General features: G+C 37.8%; 1 non-coding gene and 1 pseudogene across 1 annotated transcript; one reads left to right on the top strand and one right to left on the bottom strand.

Moving 5' to 3' along the window:
* Positions 1-2,679: 2,679 nt before the first annotated feature.
* Positions 2,680-14,017, bottom strand: LOC126033396 (RNA-binding protein EWS-like; annotated as a pseudogene).
* LOC125995335 (U6 spliceosomal RNA) lies at positions 8,881-8,987 on the top strand. Its single transcript, XR_007490876.1, has one exon. It is a non-coding gene; the product is annotated as a U6 spliceosomal RNA (small nuclear RNA).
* Positions 14,018-22,812: the final 8,795 nt, after the last annotated feature.

Here is a 22,812-nt window from a genome sequence, read left to right as displayed (position 1 = left end):
ACAGGGCTCCCTGCATTGCCCTTTAATGGTGAGGTGAAACGAGAGGACGCTCCACATCCTGACTTCAATGTAGGATATGCAGATTCCAGGATCTTTCATACAGAAACATGATACCAACAACAGAGACTGTGTGAAAAGTGTGTTGGCACTACAGACAATGTCTTGGACTGGATGATCTAGCTTGCCTGGAGCCTAGAGTTGGTCTTATGCCAGGAAACTTCAGGGGTAGGGTCTCTTTGTATTTAGGCCAAGGTTATTCCTTTCCATGCCCCTCATATTTTGGTGGGCCTATGCAAACAACAATTGCCACTCTAACACCGTTTTTACTGTGTTCCTTTGACTCTAATCCTTAAAAACAGAAACACTTAAAATTTGAGGTTAACTTAAGCTAATATGCATGTACATGGAAATGTAAAAAATACTATGCCTCTAATGTTTAAGGAGTTATGTAAGTTTTATGGCTTTAGATTGCCTTGTGTACTGTTAAGAAATATTATAATGTGTTACAATCTGGGGACTTGAGGGACAAAGTAATTGTACATGGATTCTGTTTTATTTATCTTAATGTTCTTTGGCTGAAAGTTCAAAGTTAAGATTTCAGCAAGGAGACTTCTGAGAATTATGTTATGGGTGATTGTCCTTCCACTGTAACTTTACCTTGTCCTCTTTCTTTGCATCTTTGTTCTCATAATTAAAAATAAAAAAATTTAAAAAAAAGAAAGTAAGGGTTCTCGTTACTCCTTGACTGACAAAATTCCCAGTTATGCTTATGCAATAGATATGCAATATCTATGATATTGGTATAAGGATATCTATTATGAGTTTGGTGTGGTAGTTCCTTAAGTAAATCAATCATCCCTTGTTGTTACAAAAATATCAAAGATACATAAGAAAACACAAGATAAAATAAAGTATTATTAAACTAAAAATAAAGAGACTAAATGAAACCAGGCGTAAGACTGAAAACCACATATACCAATGATATTTCATTTCTAAGGCTGAAAATTTGGTTTTTTAAATTCTTGCCATCCATATGGAAATAGGACTCAATATGTCCCACTATTACCTGAGGGCCATATTCTGAAGCAGAATAATTTTCTTCAAGGTTTTTATTGGTTCTTCCTATTAAACAAGATAGTAACTAAGCCAGGAAGTCTTTCAAGGAGTACGTGGTATGCAATAATGAATGATGTTTTAGGGGCATTTAATCAGTTCTTACGGAGGGAAACTTCTCTGGTAAGATAAAAAGCAACACTCTGCAAAGCAGTTTAGAGAGAGTGATTGTTCATTCCAGCTGCCTGAATCCTGGTTTAGCTGACTTAATATAAATGCAGATTTCACAATACCCAGAACAATAAGATAACTAATCATGATCTTTCAAGAAATCATCCCTGTCACATGCTAACAGATTGAATTGAGATTGTCCTCAGGGATGAAAAGCTACTTTCAGTTGCTGATTGAACACTTTGGCATGATGTGTTGGCTTCCTCCAGGGAAAACTGAGATGCCCAACAATGATTCAGTTCAGAGTGCTTGTGTAGAGTTGTATAAGCATGTGTCAGTGTGTGTGCTCCATAATCATTTGCAGAAAATTATTTTGAATTCTCTAGAAAATATAGACCATAATAGGTTTTCAAAAAAAAAAAAAAACCCAACATACATTCAATGGACACTAAAATGTTTGAAAAAGTTCAGAGCCAGGGAAATCCATGAGCCCTCAAATCAAATAGAATTTCTATAAATTTCTCCAAAGCTGGATGTACGTAGTCGTATATATTACAAGAGTGTTTGTGCATACAAAACATGTTGTCCAAAATTATATTGTCATGCTCTACTCATCACTACAGTGCTATTCTTTCATCATTGTCTATTGGACTTCTTTCATGATTTAGTCCTTATGGTAATGAAACAGTACAAATCCATGAGTTATTTTTGAATAGCTTTTGTTTGTTTTTTCCTGCCTTGTTTCTTTATATCCCACATGTTTTGATCATTAATATTTGTCTTTCTCCTTCTAACTCATTTTTCTCGGCATTAAAAACCTTCTTCTACAACCATGTTATCACAAAAGTTGACATTTAATCTTGATTTTCTTCCAATGTATGCAAACATATACATGTATGTATATATATAATCATTCCTTTTTTATATACAACTTCGTGGTTTTATTTCCTGGATAGATAGGAGTAAAGTTGCTAAATTGCATAGTAAATGAGTTATAGTTTATTTATTTATTTATTTATTTATTTTTTACCATTTAACTTGTTTTAATGTTTCTTCACAAATGGTGAAAAATACTAAAGTACAGACAAGGAATAATAATAATGTTGTAGCCAACATTATAAATATGGAATCATAAATTCAAAATATTTTCTGTATTAAAAAATAAATCTGGGGGCTCGAGTGATGACACAGCGGTAGGGCATTTGCTTTGCATGTTAGCTGACCTAGGTAGGACAAACTGAGGTTCGATCCCCTGGCGTCCCATATGATTCCCCAAGCCAGGAGTGATTTCTGAGCATATATGCAGGAGTAACCCCTGAACATCACCTGGTGTGGCCCCAAAACCAAATAAATAAATAAAATGTTTTTAAAAAATAAAAATAAAAAATAAGTAAATCTGGTAGTCAATGAAGCTTTTTGGGGTCTCTGCATCTAGCAGGGCAGGTCTCTGTGTTCCTAATTGTGCCCGCCTTTATCCATTTTTCCAGGTCCTCCACATCTGCCTTTTCTTCCTCTTTTCTGTTTCATCAAAAGCCCATGAGGTCCTCCAGGGCTACCTCATCTGCCTCCACCAAAGTCACCTCATTCCATGCCTTGGCCACAATGGAAGCCAACTCTGTCTCCTCCACGACTTCCTCCAGGACTACTGTGGTCCATGAGGCCACCTCTGCCTCCCCAACATGCCAACATGGCCACCTTTGCCATGGTTACCACCCAGGGGTGGAAAGAGTGGCAGAAGAAAACCTTCAGGCTTTGGGGCTTTTTACATTGGTTGCAGTCTGTTCTCCAGGCAAATCTAGTTTCCATATTCCAGATTGAGACACTGCCAGTCTCCAACTCCGTGTTGGATATTTCCTTCCCTGATGGGTTCCCCCTGGAATCTCAGGTCCTCTTAGAAGGAAGCCTCCTTTGTCTCCTCCTCTGTCTCCCATTTGACCCATGGGTCCCCCTGGTCCTCCTGGGCCCCGTGGAACTCCACAGAGTGGGATGGCATCCCTTTGCCCTCACTGGATGGCATGCCATCTAGCATTTGTTCATTAGAGGCTTCTTCCGAGCAAGAAAAACTTTGTTTGCATCCTTGAAAACCTTTCCCATCAAACCACTCCATGGCTTCCTTGGCAGTTGGTGGGTCTTCATATGACACTGTGACATCACCTTTGGGTTTTCCTGTTTGTTTTTTGTTGCTGTTGTTTTCTTTGTTCATTTGTTTGCCCAAGTAGATATGAATCATGGGTTGTCCAATTCTTTTGTTCCTTTTAACAACTCCACACTGCTTAAAGAAGTCTGCCAGATCATTCAAAGACACATTATAATTTAATCCTTGCACTTAAATCACACTGTTGTCATAGTTTTCATCAGAATCAATAGGTGGGCTATCAAGATCTTGTCCTTCATTAATGGGTTCACCAGGAGTATTGAAGCCACCTCGCTCTCCAGCATCCATTCCACTCTGTCCTCCTCTCCACCCACCTCTGCTCATGCCTCCATGATCAAATCCCCCTCTTACCCTGCCCCGATTATCAGGGCCACTCATGCTCCAGTTCTCTTCTGTTCCAGAAAAATTTCCAGACTCCTGCCCATAAACACCCATGCTATTGGGGTTGTACTGTCTGAACAAACTCTGTTATCTGTAGCTGCTGCTCTTTTGGCTATATTGATTTGGAGCTTGGCTGTAGGATTCCGTTTTGGGGTACTAACTAGTGGGGGCTGCTGCCCATAGCTGCTTTGCTAACCCTAGTTACTCTGCTGTCCATACTGCTAGTTTGCCTGTAGGTGTTCTGCTGAGAATAACTGCTCTGATCACAACTAGTTGGCTGCATAGAGGAATAGCTGGTAGATGGATAGGATGGTGGTGCTGTCACTGGCTGTCATACTTATTTGAGTCTAACATTCCATAATTTTAAGGCATACTTTAATACTTAATTTTTGTACTTAATAAATGAAAAACTTCATATTGCCAATGATGCTTCATTAATAATTTGAGAACTATATCAATGTCATGGAGGCTAAATTGTGTAAAGCCTATTATAATTCATGATAATCCCTAATGTTTACTTATAGGTTAGTTATGCAAATTTTACAACATTATTATTGTGTAATAGTCAATCAGGCTAAACTGAGTTATTATCACCACTCAACTTAAATTGTTCCACACCAAAAATATTTTTCTTATTGTCTATAATTTGCCATAAATCATCTAGCATTTTAGTGTGCTTCATATGGTTTTCTTAATTAATTTTTCTGAGGTAACTTTGGCATACGTTTTTCTTATCATATAAAGAATGCTTTGTCTTCACTTTATCCTAAGATTGCCTGACAATGACATTTTATGTTGTGTTTCAAGATATTGTATTGAAACTATTCTTCTTGGGACATGAACTGACATTGCCTGAAAGAATAAATACAAATGAACAAAAGGCACAAGAAAACATGCTTTATATCACTGATAATCAGGGAAACTAAAATCAAAACAACAATGAGATATCATCTCATGCCACAGAGACTGGCACACATCACAAACACCAAGAATAACCACTGCTTGCATGGATGTGAGGAGAAAGGTAATCTCATTAACTGCTGGTGGGAATGCCATCTAGTCCAGTTTTTCTGGAAAACAATATGGATATTTCTAAAAGAAATCCTGGAAATTGATTTCCCATATGTTTCAGCAATACCTTTACTAGAGATATATCCTAAGAACACAAAAACTCAATACAAAAATGCCCTCTGGACTTTTATGTTCATTGAAGCTCTATTTACAATAGCCAGAATCTGGATACAACCCAAATACCTGAGAACAGATGAGTGGCTAAAGAAATTGTGGTACATCTACACAATGGAAAACTATGTAGCTGTTAGGAAAAACAAAGTCATGAAATTTGCCTATAGAGAGATGAACATGGAGACTATTATGCTGAGTGAAATGAGCCAAAGGAAAAGAGATAGACATATAATAGTCTCACTTATCTTTGGGATTTAAGAAAATAAAAGCTAGATAATAATACTTAGAAATAAAAGAGATGAGTGCTGGAAGGACTAGCTCATGAATATGAAGCTTACCACAAAGAGTGGTGACCTCAGTTAGAGAAATAATTATACTAACAACTACTATGATAATGATAGTGAGAGAGAAAGAGAGTGAGAGAGAAAGAGAGATAGATAGATAGACAGATAGATAGATAGATAGATAGATAGATAGATAGATAGATACATAGATAGATAGAATGCCTGCCCTGAAGACAGGGAAGGGGTAGGGGAGGAAGAAAATGGGTGATGGGAAAATTGCAAGGTGAAGAGGGGTATACACATTTTATGAATGAAATCCAACTACAAACATGTTTGTAACCACAATGCTTAAAGAAATTATTTTTTGAAAAATAATAAAATATTTTTCTTGGGAACTTTGACCAGACATCAAAAATTATTTTCTAGAACTCCTGACATAATTGCTTTTTCTGTACATTTTCCTCCATTAAATTCTGCTTTATAGCTTTAATTTCTTACAAGTTTATGTTTTCTATCATTTATTAGATTGCTTTTCACCACTTTGTAGACATTTTGTAAGACATCTCTTTTATAAAAGAATGCATATATTTCTACAGGCGCAAATGCTCTGCACACTCATTTATTCATCTGCTTTCTCGCTAATTCCTTCTAAAATTGTAGTAAGTGACTTTTTTTATTGTGGCCAAAGTGAGTTACAAATCTTTCACAGTAATATTTAAGGTACATAGTGACAATGAATAAGGGGAATTCCCACTACGGATGTCCTCCCTTCACCTCTTTTCCCAGCATGCATCCCACTTCTCCCTCCTTTACCCCCCCCCCCCCAATGATGCTAGCTTAACTGGTCCCCACTTGTACAGCTTGTTGTAGATTGGGTATCAATTCTGTTGCTTATTTTGGGTTTGGTGTTCAAGTCTGATCATTTTTTATTTTCACTAAATGTTCATATGAATGTCTAGTCCTGGTATCATCCATTTCCTCCCTCAAATTATGAGGCTGAGCAAAATGATTTCAGCAATGTGATTTTGTTGGAAGAATACGATATGAAAACACACACACACACCACACAACCAAAAAACTAGAAGGAATTGTTTAGGTGTTATAAATATCTGTAGTAAGTAAATTTTTAAGCACAATTTTTAAGAAACATGAGAGTAGTTGATATTAACAACATATTATCTAAAGATGGAAAACAATAAATAGTGTCTACATAGAATCTCAAACCTAAATGGACAAATGACTGAGTATGCTAATTTAACATTATGCCTCTACAGATTTTGGAACTGATGGTACAGCTGGCTGAGGAAGGGAGGATATGAGTGGGTAGATCCCTGGGGAATTTCTGATTATATATTTGTGTTTGTAAATGGTTCTTTCGTGAATCTGTTGATCTGTGTCTGTCTGTTTCTGTTTATGATTAAGTTGTACTTTGATGTAAGAGACAGGCATGGTTCATTTAGTCTGCTGTTACCTTGTTTTTCTCACTGTGGTCAATTTTTTCCTTCCACTCATTTATTGTTATTTAACTATGAATTATTAAAATATGCAATGGTTTGTAGTGTGTAGAGAGAGGAAAGAAAGAGGGAAGGGAGATGAGAGGGCAAAGAGAGATAATCCATTTAAAATTATTATTAATTAGGGGAAAGACTTGGTGTTCTTTCAAGATATAACATCTCTTGAATCATGATACAAGTCCTGCAGTCTTGACTATGATTCAAAATCAAAGCTCTGTTGTCCTTAAAGAGCTTTGCCCATTAGCAACCTATAGTGGCAGAGTAAAGATTATTAAAGATAAATAAAATCTACTGACAAGGCAACATAAAACAATGTTACTTAAATGGAAGTTGAATGTTAGATGATTCAAAATCTTCTGGCAAAATTTGAAGAATGTTGGCCTAAAGAACCATGACTAAAAAAACCAAAACCATCAACTAAGAAACAACATTTGGATAAAGGTTCTTCTAATCAAAATTTCTCTGAGAAGAAAGAAATCTTTTTCAAGACATGTTTCCTGTTCTCTATTAAAGTTCAATTCATGTCTACATGTTACATATCTACAAGTGTATATATGTTTACATGTTCACGGAAACTGAGGATTTTAGGTTCAACATCTTTTCGAGTATTTTGAACTCTCAATGACCTGAATTTTTAATCAACTCCCTGGGTGAGGGATTGCCTTTCTAGAATATTCCTGTGTTAGTCTTCTTGGACTATCACAACAAATTATCATAGACTCAGTGACTTATGCAACAAAAATCTATTGTTTTCGAAGTTGTAGAGACCAAGGAGTTCAAGCTAAAAATTTAGAATGGGTATATTTGGGTGAAAGTTCTCTTTCCCATTCACAGATGTCTACCTTTTTTTTTTTTTGTGCCTTCACACTACAGAGAGATAGAAAAGATCTCTCTGTTCCTCCCCTTAATCTGTAAAATGGGAACCAGAGCACTACCTTCAAAGCTAGTGGAAGGATGAGATAATTAATATTCAGTAATACATGGCAGGGAATGTGGTACACAAATAATCCCTGCTCTATGGACTTCCTCTTTTTTGGAATGTGACCGATTGTGAAACCTGCTTGTTCAGTGGTCCATTTCCTAGAAATATTCAGATGAGTGGCAAGGAGGTTGCATTTCCAAGGGAGTCACAAACCATGGCCTCCTTTATGGACATATAGGGTTTTCTTTGCTTATTCTTTCACCTTTTTTCTAAGACTTCTCTGCCTATGGTTTAAGTCAGTTAGTTCACTTCTGATGTTAATCTTTTTGTAGGATACTTAAGAGCAATGCTTCTCCAAGTGTACCCCTAACATGTATCAACATCCCTGTACAGAATGTGCGTTCTTGGGATATCACACCACTATCTAATTAGTCAGAAATTCTTTGAGATGTCTTCCTTTTCCTACTTTTTAGGCCACATCTGGTGGCTTTCAGGGATTATTCCTGGATCTTCACTCAAAAATTACTCCTGGCAGACTCATGAGACCATATAAGATGTTGGGGATCAAACTTCAGTCAAACTGTGTACAAGGCATGTAGACACCTTAGCCACTGTGCCCACTCTGGCCCCTGAGATGCCTTTTTATTAGTGATGTCTCAAGCTTCTCAGGAGACACTGGTACCACTTGGGAATTACTGATTTAGGACCAGAGAGATAAGTGTATCTGGGGTGGGGGATAGTTTGATCCTCAGCACTCTATGTTTCCCTGAGAAGTATCAGAAAACCACCTGAAGTACGTAGGTACATAAGTACCTCCAGATGTAACTCCACAATACTTCATTTTTTTTTGTTTTGGTGAGTGACAAGTAGGCATGTAGAGGTCCTGGAAAGAATGAACAAATGGAGCACCTGGTATGTCAAAGTCACTCCTCAAGTTATTAAATTTTGTCTTCTATTTTCTTCTTGGACTTGGCTCAAAGATCATCGCTCTCTACATTTTTTCTCAGTTGGTTTGTTTTGTTCACTGCTCTATCCCTGTCGCTCTGACCAAATATTTAGGTGATGTTAACAAAATAAAGGAGTTCAGAAATATCCTAGAGTTACTTGTTGTCTTTTGGTGAACCCATGAGACTCAGATGAACAGAATAGAATGGGATCTTGTCAAGCCACACACTTTGAAGAGCATTCTGCATACACTCTCAAAAAGGAAAGAAGGTGCTCACTTTGGCAGCACATATACTAAAATTGGAATGATACAGAGAAGATTAGCATGGTCCCTGTGCAAGGATGACATGCAAATTCTTGAAGCATTCCATATTTAAAAAAAAAAAAGGAAAGAAAGCTGAAAATTAGGAATGTCTCCCTGTGTGTAGGTATAAAGCAGGGCTTCAAAGAAGGTCAAACATACCATCTTTTGAAATACACTCAAACAGCAATAGAAATGGAAGTTGGCGCAGTGTCCTCTTTGGCTCAGCAGTTAGAGCAGAAGAGTAGCTATGCCTGCCTGTGAACTCACACTGGTTACTGCATTGGCCACTCTGCAGTTGACTACTCTGTGAACATCAGGTCTTGAGTTCACTTATTTGTCTTATGGGTAAGAGGTATTCTAATCCTCAATTTAACTGTGTAGCATAAGACTACTTTAGTTTCTCTATAAAAGGGGATCTCAGATTAGTGAGATGGCTCCATTTATGCCTTCAGTTTCTTTCTGACCTTTCATTAGAGTCCACACAATTCCCTGAGTTTTAATTTTTGGCCCTATACTTATTGTTGCTCAGGGTTTACTCCTGGCTCTACACTCAGGAATTACTCCTGGCAGTGCTTGGAGGAACCGAATGAAATGCTGGGGATTGGATCCAGGTGGACTGCATGTAAGACGAACACCCTATCCATTGTATTACCGTTCTTACTCTTTAAAAACAATTCTGTATTGTCCTGAACTGCATATGTCTCAAACACACACACATACAGACACAAATTGATAATGACCATGAACTACTTAGGGGCAGAGTGTTCTCCTCCGACTTGCCAGTCTCAGCCCAATAAAAGTGTACTAAATAATGTGTGAGGAAACCCTTTGCAAATGACTAATTTCTATACAAATCAACTGCTACCAATTATCTAGCACCTAGTAGGACCATGACTTTGAATTCCTTTGAGTAGTGGGGATTTAATTCTATTGAAAAAGTCTCTGAAATGATGGGACAGGATCCCACTAGGGAGGGAGAGGTAGGGGAAGGACTTGGCCTCAGGATGACAGAGTTTGCGGCATCCTCCAACCCCTTCCCTTGGTGAGTCCTTATCATAATATCTTTGGGTAGTTCTGGGCCCTGGGTAGGCTTCTCTGTTAAAGCTGAGACAGAAATGTGACAGTGCAGACAGCCTCAACCCCAGGCATGCTATCTGTTTGATTTTTCTTTTGGTCAATTAGCCTTTTTTTTTTTTTTTAATAAATAGCCTTGGGTCACAGAGCTTCCATCAAACAGCTTTTCAAGCACTAGGACTTTGATGAGGACAATGAAAGGCTTAATGAAGATTGATAGCCTGTTGAAGTCCACTGGACCCTTCTCCATAGTGGTAAGAAACACTCTAAGGAGCCTGGAGGTGGTTGCTGGGGGTGGTGGGGGTTAGGGAGACAGCAGGTGGCCTCTAGACCACAGCACTGATAGAAGCTTCTCCAGAAGACACACACTGCTAGCAAAATAATCCATGAGGGGCTGGAGAATCAGTACAATGTATAGGGTGCTTGCTTTTCTTGTGACTGACCTGGGTTTAATTACCATCATCCCCAAAGACTAATAGGAAAGCCAGGAGTAAATCTTGAACATTGCCAAGACTGTCCTCCCAATAATAAGATAAACTCTGATGAGCTCTCCAGAGGTCATCCACAGAAACAAACAAAAGTAGTTTGGAAAGTACCATCTCACACTGAAACACAATGCATATTTCCCTAGAACAAAATAACATTTCTTACATAAATTTTAAATAATGAATTTTAAGTCTTTTGGAACAAACTGGGAATCCCAAACATAGTAGATTTTCATAGGCTAGTTTTGGCCTCTCTCATTGAGGAACTCATCCTGAGCAATAAAGAACCTTCTCTCTCTTCCCTCTTGAGTAGCAAAGTTGCATCACTTCCTGTACAGTTGGATTCTGCAGTGTGTAATGATTGCAGATGCATGAACACCCTCTCCCAACCTCCCTTCTTGCATAAATAAGGAATATTCATTTTCACACCACACACTCCAAAGAATATAAGCATGGCCTCCAAGTTAGATCCCTTCTTGGTTACCTTTTATCTTTTCCTTTACAGGAAAATTCAGCTGGCACACAGGACTAGTCTGACTGAGTCCTGAACTCTTCTGTTTAAACTCTTTCCTGTTTAAACTCTGGATAACCCAGTTGGATACCCTGTCTTTCTATCCTATAGGTAGGACCCCTCTGAAACTGTTGTCTACAGATGACCTCTCTAGCTCCCACTTACCCTCTTTCCCTGAGCCTCTTATGACCTCCACAGTGAAGCCTTCACTCCATTGTAATGCTGTACATCTGGTCCTCCCTGAATCATCATGTTATGTATTATATTTCCCCTGTAAAATTTTTAATTCTTTCTTTCCTCTAACTCCCATTGGGATATATGTTTACAATAAAATATAAAGTGCAGGAATGCATGGGTTTAAGAATGGTCATGCCCTGTAACTCATCTAACTCAGCATGTATTCAAGCTGTATTATAATTCAGTTATCCTGTGTTTACATTTCTTTCTCTCCAACATGAGGGGTGCTTCTGTAAAGGGAGCATTATCTCACTCTTCTCTAGAGCACTTCTGGCAATACTCAGTGGTACAGATGGAGCTTGAGAGAACAGATGTGAAGACCCCTCACAAGATCACATTCAAAGTCTGTAAGCCTCAGATCTTCAGTTCCCAGATGTTTGTATGTGTTTTTTCTCCAATGCCCTTACCCCCACTCCCTACTGTAAGTTACAGAAAAGGGCAACATTAGATTCTTTTCATAACAGAACACTCAGTATTTCTCTTGCTTCATATTTTAGCTAGTGGTAACAGAGTGAACATTCTGATTTTTAAATTCACAGGCTCAGGGAAGGTTACAAACTCAAACTTTTTAAAAAATGGGATTCTCAGCAGCAGAGGTGAGTGGTTTGTTTGTTTGCCTCAGGTTTTTGTTTTGTTTTGTTTTTAATCCTATTCCAGGAAGAAAAACAAAGCGAGGAAAATGAGTTATGGGCTCACCAAAAATAGAAGACTGAACTGAGATGAAATCCTAGGCAAGTTTGGTGTTCTGGCCACTTGCCTCATGCTCTGGCCACTATATTCAGCAACAAAAAAAGATTCAGACTATTTTGATGGAATTTATCACCCAATACAGGTGACAACATATAGACAAAACATTGAAAATAGCTGGGGGGGGCAGAGCAATAACACAGATGTAGAGCATTTGCCTTGCACGCGGCTGACCCAGGATGGACCTGAGTTTGATACCTGGTGTCCATATGGTCCCCCAAGCCAGGAGCAATTTTTGAGCACATAACCAGGAGTAACTCCTGAGTGTCGCAGGGTGTGGTCCAAAAGAACAAAACAAAACAAAACAAAACAAAAAAATAGGAGGGACTCAAGCAATGGTGGCCTGAGTGGGGATTAAAGGGTCAGAGAGAAGAGGGTATACCTCTTGGTTTTGTGTGTATTTGTTTAGAGTCAGAGATTATCTTCTGTGTTTTCTACACATATAAAATCCTTCTGGTTCTTTCCAGATCAGATGGTTCTTAACCTTGAACATATGGTATCTAGTCTTAGCTGGGTATCAAAAGTTGAGTTGACCTCAGTAAGGTCTTCAAAAATTTATTTAGTCAACATAGATTTTTATTAAAAGTGGAAAAGTGGAAAATAAGATATAATTCTTTTAAACATCAACCAAATAATAGCACAAAACAGCAACCTATAAAAATGGTGTGAATAGTTCAATTATCCAATATGCTCTGTTTATTCTAAGGACATGAACAGTTTCTAAATGATATGGGATTATATAATTTTCAGGGATCAGCTCAGAAGGAACACTGCCTTAGTCATTGAGAGAAACCAATAAACCTTTGTTGTAGACATATATTTTAAACTTTAACTCAAATCCTCAGACTGTCCCCATGGCCTATAATTTACATGTTCACATTCTGCTTTTTTGATAGCATTGTCTTTAATTATTCATGTCCTCTTCATTTCTTCATTTCCTTTATCCCTAACATGTTTCATTGAGAGGAAAATGAGAGAGAGCAAGAGAGAGAGAGAATGAGAGAGCGAGAGAGAGGGAGAGAGAGAAAGGGAGAGAACGAGAGAGAGAGGGAGAGAGAGGGAGAGAGAGAGAGAGAGAGAGAGAGAGAGAGAGAGAGAGAGAGAGAGAGAGAGAGAGAGTTTCAGGAGAAGTTAGCCAAAGAATTTCTGCCTGGGAAACATTCACTGATTTTCAAGTGCTCTGAAATCTGCAACTTTCAGATAGATCATGCCAAGCCTTTCTCCTTACTTTCAGAGTTCCACAGCACAGTTTAAAGAAAATTTTCTCCATGTGTTTCTAATCTTCTTCCATGCAACTCATCCAAATATTAAATTTTATGAGTCTGTAGATATGCATGATGCCTTTGGAATCAACTTTACAGCCTTCCATGATCTAGCATCTATTGAGAAAGAAAGTGAGTTTGTGCCAAAAGTAAATTGTTCGGCATCTCCAAAAGTTGACATTGGGTCTGTAATATCGAAGTTATAAAGCTTATGTGAAAGTTCAACCTCAGAGAAAGTGCTCTCATAATTTACCAGGTTCAGAGCATCAGAAAGGAAGCTTTTATTGGAATGGTTGAAGCCTCTTCATCCTCAGCCTCTTCATGTTTCATATTCGCTCACTATATCCCCCTTGAAGCTCAACAGTATAAAGATGTATTCTAACACTGCCAAGAGGCTCTCACCAGTTAAGGGTAGCCTTTCAGTGTGTTTTAAATGAGGCTTTGGCAGAAAATTAATAATTTTTATTTCTATTTTTGAGTTATTGACAAGATAGAGGTAAGAGTCCCCAAAGTTAATATGCTGCATCAGTAATCAAACTGTCAACACAATTATCAGTAACTAATAAGGTCAGTGTAGAGAAGGGGATCTGAATGCAGCTCCTTCCATATTTATATTAGCCACAAAAGAAAATAGCATGATACCTAGTTTTTCTGGATAACAATGCACAAGGAGAAGAAATGGGCTTTCAGTGGCACCTTCTTTCCAAGCAGAACAATTTACTAAAAGCATGAAATATACCTCTTCTCGGCCTGCCCAGGTTTTCCACTTGGCTGTGTTATTGCACATTGTGCTTATATGGAGAAGAAAACATGTGCACGAACAAGGCAAAATTCCCAATTCCAGGAACCATTCTCATTTCTACTCAGGCCAAAAGGCCTGCAAAGCAATTCCATGGTGTTATGTATAGCTCTATTCACTTAGAACCAAAATCTAGGTTTACATCTTTAACATACCATCTAGTACCATATCACTCTGGGCAAAGCCCTTCACCTCATTTTCTTCTTCTGTTATGTATATCTCTGTTCACTTAGAACCCAAATCTAGGTTTACATCTTTAATGTACCAGCTAGTAACATATCACCCTGGGCAAAGCTCTTCACCTCATTTTCTTCTCCTGTAAAGTGAGAACAACAGCAGTAATAACCTCTGTGGTGACTTGAAGAAAAATATATAAGAAAATATGACAAGATTTTTGGTAAAAAGTCATGTCACATAAGAAAATATTGTCAGAGTCACCAGCGGCTGGTGAGTTAGGGATCTTGACTCTGAGAACCAGTTGCCTGAGATTAGAAGGGTTCCACTCTTCAAAGAGCTCGACTTTCTCAAGGGAAACTTTTTCTCTATTCAACCTTGGCATGCTAAGTGGAGTCAAGAAAGAGGTCTACAGAACCTACCTAAAGGGATTCTGTAGGACATGGAAAGAGCATAAGCACATTTCCAAGGCTCGAATCTCAACTTTAAGCTTTAGAAAAGTGGCATAAACCTAGAACAAGCCTAATTTTTATAGACTAAAAATTATAAATGAAAAACAATGAATTAAATAAGAAAAAGTATATGGCAGTGGGTACAATTTGAAGCAGGATCATGAAAACCAGTGTGCAGATGGGCCTAGCAGGCATAGGAATAAGCAGAAGCCTTTAGGAAGAAATGGGATCTAGTTGGGATGGGGTTAGTGGGGAGAGCATGATCTAATGGAAGACAGAGTTGCCTCCACCATTACAAATGTGACTTTTGAACACATTAGTCTCCATAACTATATTTTGCATTATTTTGAACATTACTTTATTCAAAGGTGGAAATCCTCTCTGGTTGCCAATAACTCAGACAAGTTCAGAAAACATGGTAATAAAGTCATTTATCAGCAGATTTATGTCTTTCAGTCACATCATAGTCCTAGACAAGTCATTTTTCTCATTAAGAACTTGGTTTCCTGTCTACAACACAGAGTGCCAGCAAAGAATAAAAAAGAGCACTCATTAGGCCCCTGGCATATGACAGGCTCTCTGTATTATTTTTGTAGTTTTCTTCTTACACTTGCTCAAGAATATATCAATCAAGCTGTCTTAACTTTTTCTGTTCATTAGAACCAACTTTTGTTAATATTAGTGGTCAATGATACCAAGAAAAAGATGGTTATAGATGAGTTCAGATGAATGAGGCCTCAAAAAACAACCCAAAGTCTTGGTGCATCTGGTTTGCTCTGTTGGCACAAAATAGAAGTGCACATGAGTAATACGACTTTTCTGAACTATTTAGGCAAAGGGTTTACAGGAAGAAAGTCCACTTCTTCACAGACCCTGCTCACAATTAACTGTAAAATGGCGGTTTTCCAATCTTCCAGGAGTGTTCTTATCCTGAAAGCCCTATGAGTAGTTAACAGAGCTCTGTCTGCCAGTGGACTCCAAAGAAGTATTGAATGTACTGGCCTCACTGAAATAGGGGTTTACAACGAGTCATTTTTTTTAAATAACAGTTATTTTAAAATTTCATTTTCCTCTCTTTTCTATACACAACCCCCATATTCTGTAATTCAACTAGAAAGCTCCAGGGCCAATCTTTTCTTGAATCCTATGAATTCTCCATGTGCTGGAGCATGAGTTGTCCAGGCACTTCTCTGTGTGCTGAAATAAGAGCTTTGTGTGCAGCCTTATAGCCCTGGCATGTGTCTTTTCTATTACACATGTCTGTGTTATGTGTGGGACCTTTAAGCTTGCAGGCACCCAGAGAGGAAATACATTTTTTAGAAACCAGTGAGTTAGGGAGGAGATGCACCTAAAAGGCACCCTCCCAGATGTGTCCTAATCCTAGTTGGGGAAAGTCAGGGTAAGGGTTTCTAGGATAAACATATTGGTCATATGGACCACTTGATTTTGGGTAATTCATAAAATATTCAAGGCACTACAACACACATGAGTGCAAACACTAGAACAATTCCTTGAAATAGCACAGGAAATGTGTATTTCCTCCATTTTATTCATATTCCTATTTATCCTGTTCAGTGAGGCATTTGTCTTTACTCTTCTACACATTCACTTGCATGATTGCCACCTTAAACTCTGCTTAAATTTTGAGGTTTTCATCTAGCTAAGCCTTTCAGAAAAATCTTATTCTTTAGCTATTTTATCATTGTAGATACTTTTCACTTCCTAAGTTTTCAGAACCACAGAAGCACATCGTGCTCTACCTTTCTTTACTCTCCTGCCTTGTTTCTCTTCTTCCTACATTCTTCTATGGTCACTTGTAGGGTTCTCAAGGTTTCAAACATCTATCTATGCTTTCTCCTTCAGTAATCTCTTCTGGGTTTCAAATACCAATTTTGCAATTAACGCCATTTCATTCAGCCTCAGTCAACCTTCACAATTCCTAAATCACCTCTCAAACACTTATAAGGAATATGAAACCCAAAGTGTCCAAAGAACCACAAATTTCATCCATTATTCTTTCCTAGGCATAAAGCATATTTCCACTTAAAATATATCTATCTATATAAAATATCTATCTATATAAAATATATTAATGTACTATCTAGTTCTTTCCTTTAAGTTATTTTCATCCTTCAATTATAATTTTTTCTTTTTTTTAATTTTTTGGGGCCACACCCATTTTATGCTCAGGAGTTACTCCTGGCTATGCGCTCAGAAATCACCCCCGGTTTGGGGGGACCATATGGGACACTGGCGGATCGAACAGCATTTCGTCCTAGGCCAACACTCACAAGGCAGACATCTTACCTCTAGCACCACCTCTCTGACCCCCAATTACAATTTTTTTATTTATTTACTTATTTCTTTTTTTAATTAATTTTTATTTTGACCAAAGTGGATTACAAATCATTCACAGTAGTATTTTAGGGACATAGTGACATTGAATCAGGAGCATTCCTACCACAAATGTTGTCCTACCTCCACCCCTGTTCCCAGCATGCATCCCATATCACCCCTCCTTTGACCCCCGGGCTGGTAGTATAAGTGGTCCCTTCTGTGTCTAGCTTGTTGTAGATTGGATATCGATTCTGTTGTAGCTGGCTTTAGATTTGGTGTTTAAGTCTGATCATTTTTTATTTCTACTCAATGTTCATACGACTGTTTGGTCTTGGTGACCTCCATTACCCCCCCCCCAATTTGTGAGGCAGAACAAGATGCTTCAAGTTATATGGTTCTGTTCTTATATCTTCATTACTATATTGTAAGCTTTTCAGAGAAATACTTTTTGTATTAGATTTATTGCTGAGTCCTTAGTTCCAAGAATTATCCATCCAGTATATACACAGTCATTTAATGAATACATAAAAAAACCCACTAACTTTTTGTTATATAAATTCTAGTCTCTTTTTAGCTCTCTTTAGGTTCATAAAAGTATGTCTGTAACACTATTCTCCACATGATAATTTTCCTCTTTAACAAAGGGAGAACAGTTTCAGTCTGAGAAACTTGGCAGAATAGTATCCTGCTAGAATTTAATAAACTTGTTTTATTTTCCCTGTCTTTTTAATATAGTTCACTTCTATTTATGGCAAGTATTAAAGTTTCTATATTTGTACTTGTGGTATAAAGTTTTCTTTTATGTTTTATTTATTTAGGCAGCATAAGTAAATTGATTTAAAGAAAATATTACATGAATTTAAGAGATTGGACATTGGCAATGGCTAGAAAGGGAGATGGCCTCTGCCAATATTTAGCCACAGCAACACTTAGGATTCAGAGCCAGAGGAAGAATATGACGCAGGTGGCTCCTCATTACAGGGTCAGAGAGGAGATCTGTCCAGATGGTGGGGAGGATTTTCCCACTGAGAAATTGTATCAAATGGTTGCCACTTTTTTCTGTGGTTAAAAAAACTGTGATTCTGTCCTATCAAGATATTTTGGGAAAGAATTTTCACAAGGCCATTGTCATATGAACACAAGAACCATCTGAGGAGAATCCTAGATGAGGGCATAAAGGAAAAAAGAGACATGAAGATAGTACAGATAAGTAAAGAGATAGTACAGTGGGTAGGGTATTTGCCTTACAATGGCCAATCCAGGTTAGAAACCTGGGATCAAACATAGTTCCTTCCGGGGTCCAACCAGAAATTATTCGTGAGTGTAAAGTCAGAAGTAAGCCTGAGCATCACCAGGTATGGCCAGTAACCAAAAATTTTTAAAAAGTGAAAAGGAGGCTCCCCACCAGTGGTGCTCACATGAACATGAGTGAGTGGATCTTGCCCAGACCCTAGCTGTACCTGGACAAACATTACCCTGAAGAGCAGAGTCCCCTCCCCTCCCCCAGCAGAGTGCCGCACATCAATGCAGGTGAGAGGACTCTGCCCAGAAGAGCTGAGCCAGAAGTGGCTGAACACTTCTCCTAGTCAATGAACTCCAGCACAGACTTAGAAAACACAATAGTACAGCTTGACAGTGGGGAAATGATGCAGGCCTCCACCATGCTTAGAAATGAAGATGGCAGCTATGATGACCCAAGAAGTACCAAACACTTATATAGCCTCTCAGATAAGGACTTTAGAAAAGAAACATGGAGGACATTTATAGAATTCAAAGCATGGAACTAACTGAATGAACCACAAATAAAAATCAAGAGGAGAGGCTCGAGAGATAGCACAGCAATAGGGCATTTGCCTTGCACATGCCAAACTAAGATGGACCTTGGTTGAATCTCCTGGCATCCCATTTGGTCCCCCCCAAGAGCCAAGAGCAATTTTTGAGTGCATAGCCAGGAATAACCCCTGAATGTAACAGGGTATGGCCCAAAAAGAAAAAAAGAAAAAAGAATCAAGAGAAAATGAAAGTAGAAATGAGCAAACACCAAACTGAAATAACAGAGCTGAAAAACTCGTAGGCAAAATGAAAACATCACTGGAAAGCCTATCAACAGAGTAACAGTGTCTGAGGATAGAATCAATGAGCTGGAAGATGAGATGCATAACAGACCCATACAACAGAAGAGATTTCAAAAAAAGCCTCAAAACAAGTGATTAGACTTGGAAAAAAATCCTCAAAGAATGTAAACGGGTAAAAAATAGAAGTTTTTGATAAACTAAACAAGCAACACACATAAGAATCTTTGGAGTTCCAGAGATCAAGGAAGAAAAAGCCCATGAATAATTAAAAGTCAAGGATATCATTTGCAGAGAAACTCCCAGTACATGCAATCATGACATGAGATGACTTGCATGACAGAAGAGTACCAGAAGAAAGAGATCCAAAGAAAAGCACCCTAAGATACATCTTAGTCACAATGAAGAACCTCATAGATAAGGATGGGTTACTGAAAGCAGCCAGATCAAAAAATAAATTACATTCAAAAGAGCATCTCCAAGACTTACCACAGAGATGTCACAAGAAACCCTCAAGGCCCAAAGGTAGTGATGAGATATACTGACACAACTCAATAAAATTATGCATCACCAAGAGTACTTCACCTAGGCAAACTTATATTCAGGTTTGAAGAAAGGATACATAGCTTCATAGATAAACAACAGCTTAGAAACAGTAGAGACTCAAAACCAGCCTTAAATAATGGACTCAAAGGTCTACTGTAAGATAAAACAGACCACAGCACACACCAAATTCTTACTGAAAAATAAAACTAGATTCCATGACAATTATCTTTCTCAAGGTAAATGGACTAAATGCACCAGAAAAGAGATGAGGAGTAGAAAAATGGTTCAAACAAATGAATTCGACATTTTTTCAGCCTAAAGAAAAACATATGAATAGAACAAAAGCAGACTCAAACTCAGATGGAGGATAATCATTCAAGCAAACAGCTCCTTTAAAAAGGCTGGAGTGGCCGTAATAATATTAAATAACACAGACTTTAGACTTAAATAAGGTATAAGGTGCTAGGATAGACATTTCTTAATAATAAAGGGATCTGTACAACAGAAAAAATCACACTCCTAAACATATATGCACCTAATGAGCAACCTGAAAAATATTTAAAACAATTGCTGACAAACTTGAAGGAGGACATCAATAACAACACAATAGTGGGAAACTTCAACACCACCCTGGTATGACTTAATAGGGCAATCAGACTGAAATCTAACAACAATATACTAGCACTGAAAGGAGCAATAGAAGAAATAGGCCTAGTAGATATATAGGACTACATATATCAGGCACTCCATCCCAGAAAACTGGATATATATTCTTCTCCAATGCATATGGGTCATTCTCCAATTTAAACCACATGATGGTCCATAAAACATACCTTTATCAAATCAAGAAAATAGAAATTATATAAATTACCTTCTCAGATCATAATGCACTGAAATTAGAAGCGAATAACAAGCAAACACAGAGGAAAAATTAACATCTGGAAATTAAACAGCTCACTCCTGAACAACCAATGGGCCAGAGATGAAATCAAAGAGGAAACCAAAATATTTCTGGAAACAAATGTGAATGAAGACACAAATGACCAGACTCTGTGGGACACAGCTAAAGTAGTACTAAGAAGAAAATGTATAGCTTTGCAAGCTTTCATCAGAAAGGAAAGGAGGCCTAAATAAATAACATAATGAAACAGCTTATAAAATTGAAAGTTATAAATATAATGAGCAAAAAATATAGAGATGAAAAAAATAATAAAGCTTAGAGAAAAAATCAGTGAATGGGAACCCCCCCCACCAAAATCCAAAAGATCAATGAAAGTAAGAGTTGGTTCTTCGAAAAAATGAAGAAGATTGATAAACCACTATCAAAACCTACAAAGAAAGGAAGATTAAAAAACTTAATAAACTGAATTAGAAATAAAAAAGAATAGATTACTATAGCAACTACAGAAATTAAAATGGTAATCAGAGACTACTTTGAGAAACTATGCCACAAAAAAAGAAAACCTGGAAGAAATGGATAAATTCTTGGACTCTTATAATCTCCCAAGGTTAAACTAATTTGATATACAGATCCATCTCTATTGAGGAAATTAAAATGGTAATAAAAAACCTTCCTCAAAGGCCCAGATGGATTCACAAACAAATTATTTCAAACCTTCCAAGAGAACCTACTGCCTATACTTTTCAGGCTTTCCAGATAATTAAAGAAACAGAACCACTCCCAAATAGTTTTTATGAAGATAACATTACTCTGATAACAAAGGCATACAGAGTTGCCGCAAAAGAGAGAACCACACACCAATAGCCCTGATTGACTCAGATGCAAATATCCTCAACAAAATCCTAGCACATGGATCCTCATCAAGGATCCTATCAAGAAGGTCACACACCATGACCAAATAAAATTACTTTCAAAGATGCAAGGATGGTTCAACATATGCAAGTCAATCAATGTAATACACTACATCAAGTAAAGGGAAAATAAAAGCCATTTGATTGTTGACTATAAAATATAATATATAAAGTCCTTGGGTAGGGTGAGACTGTCCGAGACACCATGTTTCTAACCCCTCAGGCAGGCGGGTCTGATGATGCAGGGTAGTAGCAGTTGAGAAATAATACACAGCAGTCAGAAAAGATAGTCATTGGAGTCAGATCTCTTTATTCCTCATGGCTTTTCTCTGCCACAAGTTTTTCTGCCATTTGTTTCCTTTGCTGAGCTCTCTCTGCTCTGTGCTCCTAAATGATGTACTTTTCCTGCCCATCTCTCTTGAGCCCAAATCCAGCACTCTTTATTTTCTATCCAAACCCCACCCACCAGGGTTGGGGAAGGCCCTGTAATCCAAGTGGACTTTTGCATACCAAAAGAAGAGGTTAGGGAAACAGAAAGTTGGGGGAAGGATTCCACTTAATAATGTCAATAGTTGCAAAGAAATCATTTGATAAGGTCCAACATCCATTTATGATAGAAACTCAACAAGATGGGAATGGGATGAACTTTTCCCAATATAATCAAGACCAGTTAGCACAAGCCCATTATACTCAATGCAGAACTCAAATATTATTCTCAATGCAGAAAAAACTGAGAGCCTTTCCCTAAGATCTGGCACAAGGCAAGGCTGCCCCCTCTCATGTCTCCTATTCAAAGTAGTACTGGAAGTATTTGTCATAGCAATTAGGTAAGAAAAAGATTAATAGGGCATCCATATAAAAAAAGGAAAGAATTCATGCCCTCACCGTTCACACATTACAGTTTACTATATTTAGAAATCCATAAAGTCTTCATCAAACCAACAATGAGGTGTCATCAAATGCAACAGAGACTGACACACATCACAAAGAACAAGAACAACAAGATTTGGCATGAGTGTGGGGAGAAAGGAACCTTCATTACCTGTTGGTGGGAATGCAATTTACTCCAGCATTTCTGGAAAACAATATGCATATTCCTCAAAAAAACTGGAAATTGAGCTCCCATATAATTCAGCAATACCACTCTAAGAGATATACATTAGAAACACAAAAACATAATACAAAAATGCCCTCTGTACTCTATGTTCATTATAGCTCTATTTTTACAATAGCCAGAATCTGGAAACAAACCAGAAACCTGACAACATATGAGTGGCTAAAGAAACTGTGGTACTTCTACACAATGGAATACTATGCAGCTGTTAGTAAAAATGATGTCTATGCATGGATGGACATGGAGACTACTATGCTGAGTGAAATAAGTCAGAGG

The sequence above is a fragment of the Suncus etruscus genome, chromosome 17 (genome assembly GCF_024139225.1).
Source record: "Suncus etruscus isolate mSunEtr1 chromosome 17, mSunEtr1.pri.cur, whole genome shotgun sequence".
Classification (NCBI taxonomy): Eukaryota; Metazoa; Chordata; class Mammalia; order Eulipotyphla; family Soricidae; genus Suncus; species Suncus etruscus.
This window is presented reverse-complemented; position numbering and strand designations above follow the sequence as displayed.